General features: G+C 40.4%; 2 pseudogenes; both read left to right on the plus strand.

The window, feature by feature from the left end:
• Window positions 1–8,646: 8,646 nt before the first annotated feature.
• LOC120615717 (uncharacterized) lies at window positions 8,647–8,765 on the plus strand (annotated as a pseudogene).
• Window positions 8,766–12,190: 3,425 nt separating this feature from the next.
• Window positions 12,191–12,787, plus strand: part of LOC120615712 (tRNA 2'-phosphotransferase 1-like) — a 67,786-nt pseudogene continuing 67,189 nt past the window's right edge.

Genomic DNA, 12,787 nt, shown 5'->3' on the forward strand with positions numbered 1-12,787 from the left:
TTCTTGCTCCACCATCCCTAAAATGTTATCTTTGTATATTTGATCCAAAATGGCTCAGCACCACATCACATTTCAGTCGTCAGGAAGGGGGAGACCTACCCATTTCCTTGATGGGAACAATCCAGAAGTTGTTAACATCATTTATGTTCACAGCCCATTGGAAAAAAACTTAATCATATTACTATATTTACCTGTAAGGGAGACTAGGAAACGGTGGTCTTATTCTAAGCAGTCTTGTACCTAGCTAAAAATTCTATGACTTTAGAAAAAAGGTTGGAGGGGACAACCAGCAGCCCCTTAAAATAATCAAAACCCAGAACTTGATTTAAAGTTATATCTTAATCCTCTCTTATCAGTGAGTTTAAAGTCAAAGAAGCAAGTATAATCCTTCTCTTCCTGTTCCTTAGGCTTCTACTTCCCCATTTTGCTAACCAGTTTCTTCCCTTCTAAGGATGAAGAAGGTGGGAATGGAGGTGGGCAAGTGATTGCTTTACAAGTGCAGTCATAAGATGGCTTCGTCCTCTCTGCACTTGGCAGATACCTAAAATTGGCTCTTTCTCTCTTCGTTTCATTTGGGGGTTCTTTTAGACTCCCACTAGGAATATTTGACAGCACATCTGAAAACACAAAAAATGTTCCTTCCTCTGTCTGGCCTCTCTTTCCTCAGCCCCTGGTCTCTTTTACTTTTTGATGCTACTATAAGTCCTCTCTTGGTTGTCAATGCCTTCTATGTGACTGGCACCCAAATGCTGGCTCTCTTATGGGGCGAGCGTGATTCTTCAGCACCCTCCTCAAGGCACAGTTCTTTAATATGGACTAAACCTTTTCTAACTTCTTCTCAGCCCCTGCCTCTTGTGGAATACACACAGCTTACTGCCAGTATCCCCTCACGCATTGGCAGGACACAAGCAAGAGGCTCAAGCTTATTTGCTTTCTGTGACATTCACTTGATTCATGGGTAATTCATATATCCTTGCCATGCTGAACAACAGACAAGGTGCCCTGTCTTGTTGTTCCAGCAAGTTGCTTGTCTTCATAATTCTTCTGGCAAGAAGCAGATAGCAATGTCTCTGCTGACTCCAGTCTCCAAACTTCAAGGAGATGTGGTTGGTTCTCCCTAAAGTTCTCTGCCTGGTTTGGACCTATAGATAGCTGTTGTTCAGTAACCGAACAGCTGGAAGATGATACATTTTGAAGACACTCTTCACTCAACTCTCAGAGGCCCCCTTGCTTGCCTTTGCCTTCCTTAATGGAAGAAAAAATCTATAATACTCCCTTAAAGATGGTCAATAAAAAAATCTCCCTTCTAGTCTTCCTTCATTCAGGCTGGGGAGGTGTTTGGGTGATAGTCATAGAACCGGTTTTGCTGCCTTTTGGTGAGCCTTTAGAGAAGGGCCTGGAAACTCTTTAGAGTGTGGTAGAACTTAGCATGTATTTTCTTCAGTTGTATTAGATACACCTTCTGTACAATTTCAGATATTTTTGACCTCATATGCTGTATCAGTAATCTATTACCAGGTAACAAACCACTCCAAGACATAATAGTCTAAAATAATAACCTTTTTATTTGCTCATTATGCAGTAGGTCAGCAATTTGGGTTGGGCTCAGCCGGGCAGCTCTTCTTCTCGTCTCACCCAGGGTCACTCATAATGACAAGAATAAAAGCTACTCATGAGACCAACAAGGGCTCTTACCAAGTCACTCCCATTCCACAGAGTATGGTCTAAAACCTAAAAAGTTAGCTGAGCCTTTAATGGGCCATTTCATTAGGCCATACACTTCTGAGTGATGTGGTATATATATGATGAGACCAGTAGTTCTCATGGTCATGTGCATTTTCTTTGCAGTAATATGGGTCCATTGGTTTTAGGCAACACTGTATGGGAGACCACATCAATAGATGACCATTTTGTAAACTCTTGAATGGTAGTGCTGCTGGGGAAACTGAATAAGAAAAGCAAACTCGTAACAAGAGCATGAATCACTTCTGGAAAGGATGAATTGCTCTCCCACAGTCACACACACCCCATATGGAAGGGATCCAAAGTAATCAATTTGCCCAAGTAGTTGCTGGTTTCCTTGAAAAATTGTGCCATACTGTGGCCGTGTTGGTTTCTGCAGGTGGTGGGTTGGGCCAGTAGTAGCTAATTGAGCGTTGGTGAGAGGTAGCCCTTGTCGGGTGTGTAGGGTGAGCCTGGGTTTCATTGACAGGGTCCCTTGCTCTTCTTTCTTGTAGAGCAAGCCTACAAGGAGTGTTGCCAATGACAGACTACTCAGGCTGCTTGGTGCCAAGCAATCTGGATTTAGGGTGCCAGCTGTTTGTAGGCATTGTCTGGGACCTTGAGACTGAGGGATGGTACAGTCCTCCTGGAAGGGGATAAAGTCCCATGAGAAGCTGAGCTTGGGTATAACCCATCCCTCTGACAGAAGAGCAGATCCTTGATTCCAGTTAGCTTTTTGCTTGCAACTCAGCGTGAGTTCAGAGAATCACTTCCAGACAAATGTGTTCTTTGTACTAAAATACTCAATTTGAATTACTTTACTTTTCACTTCCATGTAGACCCCTCGATTGATTTTTACCTTGTGATTTGGTGATTCTCATTGGGAAGGAGTTTCTCATAGTCTAAATTTTTTCCTATATTCTATCTCCTTCTTTGCTTTCCACCTACCACTTGTCCCTGTACTAGCCAGTGCCCTAAATAATGAGTGTGTCAGAATGCCTTATGAGCTTTCTGGAAGAACTAAAGGCAGCCTATTCTAATTTTCCCTTTTATAAACTACAAGGAACAACAGAATTGTGCACTCTTATACCAAGACACTTAAAGAAGGGAAATAAAATTATTAATTCAGTGCAAAGGATGAAGAAGTTAGAGACACCAGTTGCCCATCATCCCCACCCTTTTACCTCTGGTTCCAAGGCAAGACGCGCTCATTGTCTCACGGTTCAGCATTCTCTGACTTGGGAGTTGTGAATCTGGTGATGGATAATGAGCTAGAGCTCCTCCTGGAACGTGACTCACCCATACTCACTAGGACTCTTTTTGGATCAAGCCAGAGGAATAGAGTTGTGTCTTGGGCCATCACTTGAACTGGATGGATATAGTACACCAATCTCAGCATCTCCAGCTGGTGACCAGGATCAACCTTTTCCCTGCTGGTCTCCCACTCCTAAACACCAATGTCCCCATCCAGTGGCCAACTCCCCACTGGCTCGTCTCTACAAAGGCTGTCATTTCAGGAGTGGTAATCTATCTCTTAGAAGAAAGAGCTTAATTAAAATTGGTTCAACATCTTTTCTTTTTGGAGGGTCAAAGTTTAATTAATAGTAGGAATAAATCTTTAGGGGGCCAGTTTTCTTGACCAGTACAAAGTAATCTCTAATTTCTCTTCCCAAAAAGTTCATTTCTAATAGAAAACATCCTTATTATCTACTTCTAAATAAATTCATTGTGACTCTCAATTCATCTTTTCTTAATGCTAGATAACCTCAATGATGCTCTAAGAGAATTCTCATATACAGACTAACAATTGCCTACCTTCCTCAACTCTCTAGATGGGAGAATCACAAATAGATTTCTTTAAAAAAAAAAAAAATCTTCTATTTGGTGAGCCAGTAAGGTAGATTTGCTACAGATCCACTGGGTGAATAACAGTGGTAGGAGAAAACAGGAGAGGAAAACACTATTTTTGACTAGGCAGGTAGAAGAGAATGAGTGGGTAGGTGAAGTAGGAAGAATTCGTAAGTAGTGAGCTCATTAAGATTATAGCAATAGTAGAGAGCATTTGTAGTGAATACTGTGTCACTGGACCAAAATTTCCTCTTCAGGGCAATATACCTATTCCTGGGTTGCTGGGGCTATTGCTTCCTGACAGCTTATATCTATGTTCCTCACTGGCAATTGCCTTTGCTTTTGGGGATCTGTGCTCTCTCAGTGGGCACCCAACAGCTAGTGATTGGCTATTGTGGAAATACAAAGTCTTGGATTTCTTGCAATAATTTGGAACAACTCTGAAGGACCGTTCCAGCTTCAGAGGTCCATATGAGATAAGCTGAAGCCTTGGTTGCAGCCTAATCATGGGTCAGTGTGTCCCTCTGTCCAGTCTTATTTTCCTTAATTCTTTACCTGTGTATTTCCCAAGAGAATTTCTCAGTAAACCTTCTGTGCTCAGTTATTCATATCGAAATCCATTTCCAGAGAACCTAACTGAAGACCTCTGTATACTAAACCTCTGTAAACTGGATTGAGTTGTTTTATTGTCTCGCATCTACCAGCCCTTCTAGGAATTGTCCCATATTTCCCTTGGTGGAGGGTGTGAGAGTCTACTCCCTTCTTTAAGTCTATGTGCCTCTAGTGAAGTTGCCTCCACGTCCATATTATTCAATACTGGCCAATCGGAGCCTCACAATCCTTAGGCCACAGTACCACAGTAATTGATTCAGGGTGGGCACATGACTTAGGCAGAGCCAATCAGATGCAATGAGACTTCTGCTAAGACATCCAAGGAAGACACTCTAATTTTTCTCTAGAGGATGAAAGACCTGGAGTTGCTACAGCAACTCATGACTGCAATGGGAATTCCTATCTAAAGAATGGTACCAACACAAAGGAAGTGAACTGAGAGATAATAAGAGAGAGCGAAGGAACTAAGTTTGGGGGATGTTATTTAAATCCTGCATCCATCCATCAATCAATCAATCAATGTAAATTCCTGCATTGTGCAGTACTTAAAACCAGCCCTATCTCCTATGCTATTCAGTTACATGAACTAATACATTTTTCTTTTGCATGAGCCTCTTTAGGACACATTTTCTGTTGCTTGCAAGCAAAAGAATCTAAACTGATATATTGTAAATGAATTTGAGTACTGAAGACCATGATTGAGTATAGGGAAGGCAAAGTGACCAAAAATATTTATATTCTGTGTTAATAAAATAAATCCCATCCTTTGTCCAGTGCTTAGTGCTCTACAAAAATAAGTGCTCAAGGTGAAGTATTAAATTAATTGTAATTCTACAAAGGAAACAAACCTGGAGAACCTAAGGTGACACAGTAAGTTTGGACAGAGGCAGTAGTTAAACTCCTCCTCATCAAAAGTAAATGATTTATAAATTAATACTGCTTACAAAATATAACTGAGAGCCTTCTTTGCTCTTGGGTATACTAGAGCCAACCCTACCATACATATAAAAAATGGCTTCTGTTTCAATCACTTTCTTTCCCAGATGGTCAAGGTCTTTCTGAACCACAGTTTTGTTTTTGTTATTTTTTTTTCATAGTGTAAACAAAAAAAAGATTCTACAGAAAGTAACCTCGCAGGGCGATCTGATCATATTCTTAAATGGGCAGGTCATGGTGGGTAGTCATGCCCCAGGCATATAGTAAAAGGTTTATCTTTGCCTTAAGCAAGCCCTGTCCATTGCTTTTGTGCATCTGGGTTAACACATATTTGAAATAAGCCTAACTACCCTCAAGAGAGCACATAATCAACTATCCTGTAATCTAGTCCTGCCTTCCTTTCTCCCATCTTCATGTTCTTTACATTACCTCTTTCATTTCACATGCATAAAAGAAACTGCAAAGTTGTCATTCTTTGGAGCATCTAAGAACTTGCTTACAGGCAATTGTCAGTTTTGGCTCAGATAAACTCTTATAAAAATTCTCTACAGATTTGGATGTTTCTTACATCGACAATAGCAAACATAGGACAGTATAAAGAGACATTTAACAGATGAAAATTGAGGTTAAGGAAATTACCCAAGGTAAAGATAACTAGTCCAGCCAAGATAGGAATTCGGCCCTTCTTTTCCTAAATACAATGAGCTCTCTGCCAGAAACAGCAAGTATCATTTACTCATAGACTTAGGAATTCCTTCATTGTTCGACATATATTTATTGAGCCAGGTTCTGAGGATACAGAGATGAATAAGTCAAAGTCTCTGGCTTCAAGATATTTTCAGTATATTGGAGAAAGATGTCACATAAATAAATAAGCATAACGGAATACAGCAAATGAAACTATAGTTCATACTGTTAATAAAACAATTCAACCGAGTAAATTTGAAGATCTAATTGGCTTTATTAAGCGATTCATGAATCGGGCAACATCCCGTCTAGTAATAAAAGGGCACTTCTAGGGTTTGTACAAAATGGAAGATTTTTATAGGAAGAACAGTGGAACAAGGGAGCTAGTAACAAAAGGAAAGAAAGGATTATTTTGGGGTCAGAACATATTTTCTTTGAGTGAACAGAAGGGGAAGGGTTCTTGTCATGCAGATTGGGGGATAGAGAGGGCCCATGTAGGGCACAGAGAGGTCCCATGTGACAGATTACGTTACTGGTGCTTGACTAGAAAATTCCAGACCAGTCGATTAAGATTATGCTTCTGGGAGAGTGAAACTGCAATTAGATCAGGTATTAAATCTAGGTTCGGTATCATAGGTTTTTAGCATGAGTGACGCCATTTTGGGCCTGTGGTTTTTCTCTTTAACAATACCTTTAGTGTTCTAAAAACTATGGGTCTGGAGGAAGTTTTTAGGAGAGTGGGTATTGGGAAAAGTTATGGGAAGGAGACATTTGTCTGGGGAGATTGTCCCCAAAGAGGTCATGTGTAAACTCATTTCATTTCATGTGTAATGAAAATGAGTAAATATATGTTCAGTTTTTATAAATGAAATAATAAATATTCAAAATTGAAGTTTATCATTATTTGGATTTTACCAGGGAGAAATTAGGTAGAGAGTTTGTAAAGACTTCTCTTTTTGCTACCTAAAAAGATCATTTGTTTACTTTCAAATCTTATGCTCTCAATCAGAGACTTCTCTCTAAACTCTTCATTACATAATCTTCTGACCCATTGTCATGAGCCTAGAGATGTGGGAGGGAAAAGCTGGGAGATGGTAAATCAGGGATGCATGAGAGTTGCTCCTTGTGATATTGTGATTTATAATAAATACATATTTGGTTTTTGTCCACATTCCTGGCACAGAGCTCATAAAACCGCTGGAATTTCCTAAGTGATAAGAGCTATAAAAGTGCCTTTTGTTAGTCACAACAAGCCCCTTTCAACCATACCTGAGTTTATATTAATGAGGTGACTTTTGGAAACTCCCTAAGATGGGGGCTGATTGCCAAGGAAGCCAACCCTGTGATTAGAGGGTTGGAATATTCAGCCCCACCCTCCAACCTCTGGAGAGGGGAGAGAGGCTGGAGGTTGAGCTAATCACCAATTGCCAATGATTTAATCAATTGTGTCTGTTTAATGAACCCTCCATAAAAATCCAAAAAGGAATTCTGGAGCTTCTGGGATGGTGAACACATGGAGGTACCAGGAAGTTGGTGTGCCAGAGAGGGCATGGAAGCTCCATACACCTTCTCCCATATCTTGCCCTAGGCATTTCTTTCATCTGGCTGTCTCTGAGTTATATCCTTTTATAGTAAACTGATAATCTAGTAAGTAAACTGTTGACCTAAATTCTGTGAGATGCTCTAACAAATTAATCAAGCCTAAGGAGTGGGTCACAGGAACCTCTGATTTATAGCCAGTTGATCAGGAGCACAGATACAAACTGGACTTGCAATGGATGTCTGAGGTGTGGCAACAGGGGACAGTCCCACAAGACTGAGCCCTTCACCCGCAGGATCTGATGCTATCTCCAGATAGATAGTATTATTGACTAGAACTTAGTCATATGACTACGTCTAGTTTCATATGTCCAAGAAACAGGTGAGAATGGCGTTGGGTGGACAGCTAGCAGACTCTACCACAATAGTGTATGTAAAAATTGTTTGTAGATTCTTACTTTCTTTATAATGTCAAACAGTTTTCATGTTTCTTTATAGTCTTCATTATTATGGTAGATTTTATTGTCGTTGAAAATCTTTGCTGCCCCTTACCTCTGGGGTTATCACTACATAGCCAATTACTGGTGGGTATCTCTGTAGGAGCAGTATCTGCCTCATTATTATCGGGCTTAGTCACACAACTTTCTTTGGCCAATAGAATTTGAGCAGAAATGACATATTCCGCATCTGAGGCTAAGCTTTAAGAGCTATTGTATTATTCTATCCTTGCTCTTTTTTCCACTACCTTGAGACCAACATGGGACTGGGAATTCCAACTGGGTCTTGGGATGAAGGAGAGCTATATAGGTAACCTGCGAAGGGTAGGTAACTGAGTGAGAAATAAACTTTTGATAAATCAGAGATTTGGGGATCAGCTGTTACTGTAGTATATATAATGTAGCAAAAGCTTACTGATGCAATAATTATTATGGCTGAATATTATTTCATTGTTATGTACACTGAATTTTTAGTCCATTCTCCTACTATCGGAACATTTAGGTAGTCTCCAATTTTCTACTATTGCAAATAACTCTGAAATGGACATCTATGTGCAAATTTTTTGGTGTTGTTTCTGTTAAATTATTTCCCTAAGTTACATTTTTAGGAGTAGAAACTGGGTCAACATGTATGATCATCATTCCTGCTCTTATTCCCCAAAGGAGTGTATTGTCTGTATATTAAGTCGAGTTCAGCAAAACCCACAGAAACGACTCTAGTACTTTTAACAGAGGGAATATAAAACAGGAAATTGACATTAAAAGTAAAAAAAAAGCTGAGAAGTCAGTGATGAAATAACTCAGAGTCTATAGCCATGCCACCCTGAATGTGGCCGATCTTGTCTGATCTAGGAAGCTAAGCAGGTTTGGGCCTGGTTAGTACTTGGATGGGAGACCACCTAGGAATACCAGGTGCTGTAGGCGTTAAAAAAAATAAAAACAAATAACTCAGAGACTGGCAACAGCAGAAAGATGCTATTGCCTCTAAGGATGAAGGAACACTTGGATGAGGTAGTATTACGAGAGCCTAGAAACCAGAGTTTCATCTGAAGAGAACTAGAACCGTGCCTGGATCTGCTTGGTCAGAACTGATTGGTAATAGCTGGGACCATTAAGGGAAGTTTGGTTTGGCAAAAGCTGGATCCATTTGAAGAGATGTTGTAAGAAGCAGAAAGAGAAAGGGAGAAAAATACTTTGAGCTTTCTTCTTGCTGTCCAAACTTCTGCGAGTAATATCCATTGAGCAAAATTACCCAGAAGCCAGAGAACAAAGGAACCTAGAAAATTTAGTTTCCTGTGATGTAGAACAAAGCCAGAGAAGGGCAGTGAGATAAGTAGCTGAGAGCAAACTGGATAGTAATGAATGAGTAAACCACTTTACCAGTCTTTCCAGCATTGCGTGTTGTCATGATAAATGTTCTTTTGGTATGGGAGGCAATATAGTTTAGCAGTTGAGAGTACTGACTCTGAAGTCATACACCTCTGGATTTGAAATCCTGCTTTAAGCACTTCCTAATTATGTGACCTTGGGTGATTTGCTTAACCTCTTTAAGTCTCAGTTTCTCATATATAACATGTTGTGAAGATTAAATGATATAAAACACTTAGCATAGTGCCTAGCATGTAATAGGTCCTCAATAATCATTAGCTAATATAATTATTAGTTATAGCAAAAAATCTCTATATTAATTTTCACTCCTTTGATATTTATATAGGCTAAACATTTTCCAAGTGATTTTCCTTCACCATATGTAGTTCCTCAAGAATAAATTGACTGATTATTCTCTTAACTACAAATTTTAGGTGTCTTTCTTATAAATTTGAATAGCTTGCTAATATGGTATAGTTATTAATCCCTGTCTATCATATTTTACATTTCTTATTGTTCAAAGAGAAAGTTGTCATTCTACACTTGAAACTTATTGGATTTTGTTGATCAATGTCACTCCAGTAATTTTTAATTTAAAAAAAAGTTGTCATTCTTACACAAAGCTGAAAAGTCCTCTATTTTCTTCTGGGTTTCTAGATTGATATATAATTACTTATTATATATCAATATATATATAATATATTGATATATAAATAAATTAGATTGATATGTAATTACTTATTAAGCTATAAGTGTGACTGTGTATAACATAAATAAAATCTCTCCCATGAAAGTCTAGGTTAGTATCGTGCTCTATCGTGTCAGAAAACCAGGCTCCTTGTATTTTGTTTTGCTATCCACAGAATGCTTCCGTGGCCTATTGTCTCTACCACCTCCATATTCTAACTAGTGGGAAGGAGGGAAAGACATGTGCCTACTCTTTAAGGGCATAACCTGGAAGTTGCACACATCACTCCCTCTCACATGTCTTTGGCCAGAACTCAGTCCCATGACCACATCTAATTATAAGGGAGACTGGGAAATAAAGTTTTTATTTTAGGTGGCCACATACTCGGCTCATAATACTATCATGATAGAGAAGGGGCAAACAGATATTGGGGTGGGGGGCAGAAAACTATTAGCCTTTGCCATTCTGCTATTCTGGCCACACAAGCATCTGTGCCTCCTTTGCATATATAGAATATACCCATTGTGCGAGGGATAGAACTCCCAGATATAATCCCATTACTACGGAAAGGGAGAAGAATTATTGATTCTCTTGAGTTGCTTGTTTTTTAAGAAACAGCAGACACAGGAGAAGCTCTGAAACTGAGTAGAGGGATAGAGATTATCCTTTTGTAAGAGACATTTACATTTGTAAGGGGAATCTCCATTTGTAAAGGTGTCTCCCTCTCTGGACCAGGAAGAGGGGAATGACTCTAAATCTCTAGAAACTCTTATCCATGAGGAAGGTAAAGATTTAAATCTGCATAACAACTGTACCTTGTTTACTGCGCTTTTCTGCTAACCTCTTGTAACTGGCCTTCCCCCAGGCCCCACATCTTCTATTGTCTTTAGTGGAAAGTATTTGAATTTGTGGCTGGGGCCATTTTAGGGAGTTACTCAGTTTTCCTGATTATTTCCCATTTATACAGGAGGTATACATGTTACTAAACTTTTGTTTTTCTCCTGTTAATCTGTCTCTTATTACAGGGGTGGTGGTGGTGGTGTGGTGGTCTCAGCCACAAACCTAGAAGGGTAAAGGGAAAATTCTTTTTTTCCTCCCCTATATTACATACATCTCAAAGTCCAGGACCTCTGAGTGATGTGTGATCCCCTATGTCAGGTTCAGATGTGTCTCCTTGTGATCCTGCAATATATAAAAATAACACAAGTGATGTGCTCCATCCACAACAAAATGGTGGAGTAGGAGCAAAGTGACCAGAACAGAAATGCTAACACTGAAAATGGAGACCTTACTCTCAGCAGTCATCAGTTCATGGCAATTACTGAATCCTAATGGCTTGAAAATGCAAAAGCTCCTTGTGCTAGCATTGGATTAAATTCCTTAGTTAGCTCATCTGACTGCCTTGAGCTATGCTCTCTTAAAAGAACCCCTTGTCCATTGTCCTATATGGCCCTGGTCTCTGCTTGCTGGTAGGTTCATTTCCATTGATTATTATGGCCATATCTGCGGTGGGCCTTTCTTGGGGATTGCTCAGTTTTCACAGTTTATTTCCTGCTGAATAGTTCGAAGGGCATACCACTGCGTAGAGGTGAAGGGAAGCAGAATTTGCCACCCCAAAATATGCCTTTTTGATATAAGCATTATGTTGAGCTAATTATTTTCAAGAAACAGCAAATACAGAAGAAACTTTGAAGACCAATTAGAAGTTATCCTTTTGTAAGACATATATTTTAAGAGAAATCTCCATTTCTATACCTGGAAGAGAAGGATGACTCTAAATCTCTAGAAATTGACATTAATGAAAAAGGCAAAGACCTAAATCTGCATTATAACCTTACCCTCTTTTACTGTGTTTTGCCTGATAATTTCCCATAACTGACTCCCCACCCCCAACATCTTCCTTGTCTTTACCTAGAGATGATATTTAAGATGATAGCTTGGGTCATTTAGGTAGTCACTCAGTTTTCCAGGTCTCTTCCATGCATATGGGAAGTATACAGGTTATTAAACTTCTGTTTGTTTTTCTCCTGTTAGTCTGTATTTTATTATGGGGTGGAGGGGAGGGGTTGGGTGTCAGTCATGAACCTAGATGAGTAAAAGGGAAATTACTTTTCCTCTTCTACAGAGGCTGTAATCATCATAGGCATTTGCAAGTCAGGTTTTTGGATTCTTGGGCTCTCAGACTCCCTCTAACATTCAGTAGGCTTCTGGTCTATTTGCTGCTTGTCAATTACATGTAGAAGGAACCATCATGCAGGGTCGGCTGCCAGGCAGTTGGAAGTCTGTCGTGGCCATGAAGTCCTCTGGAGAAAGAAGGCAGCAAACGGCAGGGCCCAGGGGTAGAAGGGCTCACAGACCCCAACAACCTGACCAAGATGTGCAACTGTCCAAGCTTTGTCCTACACCTTGCACCGTGGGCCCTGAAGTTGGGGCTTCTCATGGGGGCCAACAGCTTCATGCTCCTGGGAGCCTTCCTGGAGCTGCCCCAGTTTCTCAGATTCTCAGCTGAAGACGTGTGGTGCATGATGGACCCAATGAGAAGCAGCACCTTGCCATGCAGCCGGGAGGATCCCAGCACCGGCTCTCTCATCCAGGCCAATCAGGGTCACTCCCTGAAGGTAACTGAGTTAGAGCTGATACCCCTAAGGATCCCACAGGCCCTATTCCTGATGCTCATCCATAGCACATTCTGGTAGCACTGGCCATCCATCTTGCTCAAGGCCCTGTCCTGCCTGGGAAGAATGCACATCCACCTGGCCCTAGGACCGCAGGGGGACAGTGGTATCATCAGTGACATGTGGCCAAATTGTGAAGTGGCTGTGTTCATCACCAGGACCCTGGCATTCCCTTCTTCTGCTCTGCCAATGGGGGTGATCCTGACTCCAGGGAA

This window comes from Pteropus medius, unplaced genomic scaffold (assembly GCF_902729225.1).
Source record: "Pteropus medius unplaced genomic scaffold, Ma_sr-lr_union100, whole genome shotgun sequence".
Taxonomy (NCBI): Eukaryota; Metazoa; Chordata; class Mammalia; order Chiroptera; family Pteropodidae; genus Pteropus; species Pteropus medius.